Below are 3,202 nucleotides of genomic sequence, written 5' to 3'. Positions count from 1 at the left end.
TTTATAGCTAATGTACTGCTCTAGTCCTAGTCTGCCAACATAAGTAGTTCCCAATGTTACCAGTGTTAGGCACTGTGTAATACTGTTTAAAGGTGGAAACACCTGTACAAAATAAAAAAGCTTAGTAAATGAAAAAGCATCAAGAAAGTTTAGCAGGTTAATGAACTTTTTAACTACCATAGAATATGCTTAACTTTTCAGTTTGATTGTTTTTAGGTAGTCTACTGTTCACTGTTCAAGCTATTCAACCACAATCAATGTGGTTGAGTAGCATGAACAAGCTTGCTGCCAACTGACTAGTCAAGAAATATGTAAGTTGGTTGAATGACATGAGTTAGGGGCCTAACCATGCTGGTCCACCAGAAAGAATGACCAATCTAAGTTGGTACCACTAGTCAAATAGATTTACCAAATAGGGAAAACAGCTGTACCAATCTAGTAAACCAGTTTGGTGGAGCTGGTCATGCCAATAGAACAGCTAGTGCATCAAACTCAAATGAACCTTGACCATCCTAAGATATGTTCTTGAGATTGATGGTCTAGCTGGACTAAAGACATGGCTAAACTGTCCAAGATAATCAACCAGAAAGACCAAGGTGGTTGACCAGGATGAGCATTGTGATCATGTTGGTCAGCCAGCATGGCCACACTGTAAATTCATGGGTCATAGCATGGGTCATGAACAGATCTTCAGATATTGTTTACTTCACCCTGCTGTAGATCACGGCGGGATCCTTGGGTTCAGCAGACCTGTAAACCAGAAATTATCAGATTGGGATCTGGAAAGCATTTAAAAGATCCTAAATTTTAAGTCAAATGAATGTATTTGTTGTACTTACTCACCAGTGGGACGGAACAGTACGGGGAAAGCTGACACTAGCATACTGTACATCATCTTCTCCAGTCTTCCTCACCTCTTGACCATGGGGCTGGATGGTACTGTACTGAACCTCCTCGTGGGAAACTGCAGAGCGCTCTTTGGTCGTGGGTTTCTTTGGTCTGGGGAGTTGTACTCTAGCATAAAAACCATCGTCTTGATTGGCTGCATCTGGTGGTGGGTCATTTGTAGTATCATCCACTGCAACACTGCTGTAGATGTTTTCCTGAGGTTAAAATAATCAAAGGTACACTTTGAAATAAAACTGAAAATTGGGTTCTAGGTCTTGTCTCTGAGTATCTCTGATTGACGTGTCAAAAGCCATGTTGTCTTGTGAGTGTGGTTAAAATTGGGCAGTGTTCTCATTACAAGGCGAGGTGAATTATGGGAATTGAGGTGAGGCCTTCCATGACCCAACAGCTCCATCTCAACCTTAAATCACCAAACACAATGTTAACCGTTGGATACAGAAGTGTAAAGCACACCGCCACTTAACCCTAGAGCAGTGGATATGTGTTATCTTGAGTGAGGAATCAGGGTTTCCTGCTGCACTATCTAGACAAAGTGGCCACCTTGACAACAAATGCTCCTGATAGTTACATATCTAAGCAGGGATCTCTACTAGCAAACACAAAAAAATAACTTATGCATCCTTAGTATAATGATAATAGTAATTGATTTGAAAGCAATACTAATGTGTAGCGGTGTGCTAAAGCATTTCAGACTTACCCACTTTGGTTTGGATTGTTCTGCTACAGGACCTCTTCTCTTTCTCCTAAAAAAACACAGCAACATTACACACGTAATACCAATAAAGCTTCCTGTTCTGCATGTATCAATCAGTAGCACTGTACTAGAAAAAAGAGCAACCTCTACTAGAGTACATATGAGGTATAGCGTTATCATTACTATCATTATATTATATCATTACTCCTTTCAAAACAAACTGCTTAAAATCACGGTACATGAGCTTACCATATAAATAAAATGACAAGAGCAAGGACCAACCCTACACACCCAATCACAACTCCAACAATCACGTAAAGAGTGAAACTTGGATTCCCTGTGAAAAAAAAAAACAAATATATCTGTAATACATTCGCTACCGATGATCATGAAATTGTATGTTATAGTAGTTTTCTGTCAATCATACCTTTGAAACTAAGCAGCACTGCTTCTGATATTTTAGATCCGTGTTCATCCTGAACCTCACAGTAGTACTGACCACTGCTTTCAGAGTCCAAGGTAAAGCTGTAACTGTGTCCAGATCCTATAGGTGAGCTTCCACCATCTTTAAACCAGGTGTAGTTCTGTACAGGTGAGTTTCCATCACTGCTGCAAGTCAGGGTCACTGAACTGCCCTCCAATATTTTACCAGAGGGACTGATGGACACTGAGATGTTCTTTGAAGGATCTAGAAAACATAGAAAAACTAATAAGAGTATACACAAACCCTTTTAAGTAAAGAAATGTTATAATAATATAAGAAATAGAATCAGCACTCACACAGAACATTCAGAATTACAGTATCAGAGTATTTCTCTCCATGTTTATTACTGGATCTACACTTGTATTCTCCACTGTTCACAGAGCTGATCTTGTTCAGTGTGAAGGTCTTTCCTGTTGCTACTGATGATGATCCTTTATACCAGGTATATACCACAGGTGGGTTTCCATCACTGCTGCAGGTCAGAGTCACTGAACTACCCTCTACTATTTTACCAGAGGGACTGATGGACACTGAGACGCTCTTTGGAGGATCTAGAAAAATATCATAAATACGGAACATTCTAAAATACAGCAATGATTGTAAATTGTTTAATTCAAACATTAGAAACAAATAACATGACCTTACGTAGAACAGTTAATGACTTGTACTCTGATGATCGAGACCCTTGTGTGTTGGTTGCCATGCACTGATATTCTCCACTGTCTGCAGATCTGATGTTTGTGATGATGTAGATCTGGCCGGTCCATTTCTGCTGAACGTCTTTATCCACCTTCTTAAACCAGGTGTATTTCTGTACAGGTGGGTTTCCATCACTGCTGCAGGTCAGAGTCACTGAACTGCCCTCCACTATTTCACCAGAGGAACTGATGGACACTGAGACGCTCTTTGGAGGATCTACAGGCAGATTGACACATTGCAGTTATTGAGTCTGGTACCAGATTTCCTGATACAAATACATTAGATTTTAATTATTTTCTATTTTAATTAGAAAACTAATGTCATGAATATGCAGCATCTTAAAATTTAGTAATTACTGATTTTAATTTGTAGAATTTCTACATTAGAAACAAAGAATAAGAACTTACGTAGAACAG

At 39.3% G+C, this 3,202-nt stretch overlaps 1 long non-coding RNA gene across 1 annotated transcript; it reads right to left on the bottom strand.

The window, feature by feature from the left end:
- Positions 1 to 847: 847 nt before the first annotated feature.
- Positions 848 to 2,141, bottom strand: LOC111189591 (uncharacterized). Its single transcript, XR_007428164.1, has 4 exons — positions 2,031 to 2,141; positions 1,853 to 1,940; positions 1,607 to 1,652; positions 848 to 1,103 (listed from the first exon to the last, which is right to left on the bottom strand). It is a non-coding gene; the product is annotated as an uncharacterized LOC111189591 (long non-coding RNA).
- Between the last annotated feature and the right edge of the window lie 1,061 nt (positions 2,142 to 3,202).

The sequence above is a fragment of the Astyanax mexicanus genome, chromosome 21 (genome assembly GCF_023375975.1).
Source record: "Astyanax mexicanus isolate ESR-SI-001 chromosome 21, AstMex3_surface, whole genome shotgun sequence".
NCBI classification, from domain to species: domain Eukaryota; kingdom Metazoa; phylum Chordata; class Actinopteri; order Characiformes; family Acestrorhamphidae; genus Astyanax; species Astyanax mexicanus.
Note: the sequence above shows the minus strand (reverse complement) of the source record. Positions and strands in the feature narration are given on the sequence as shown.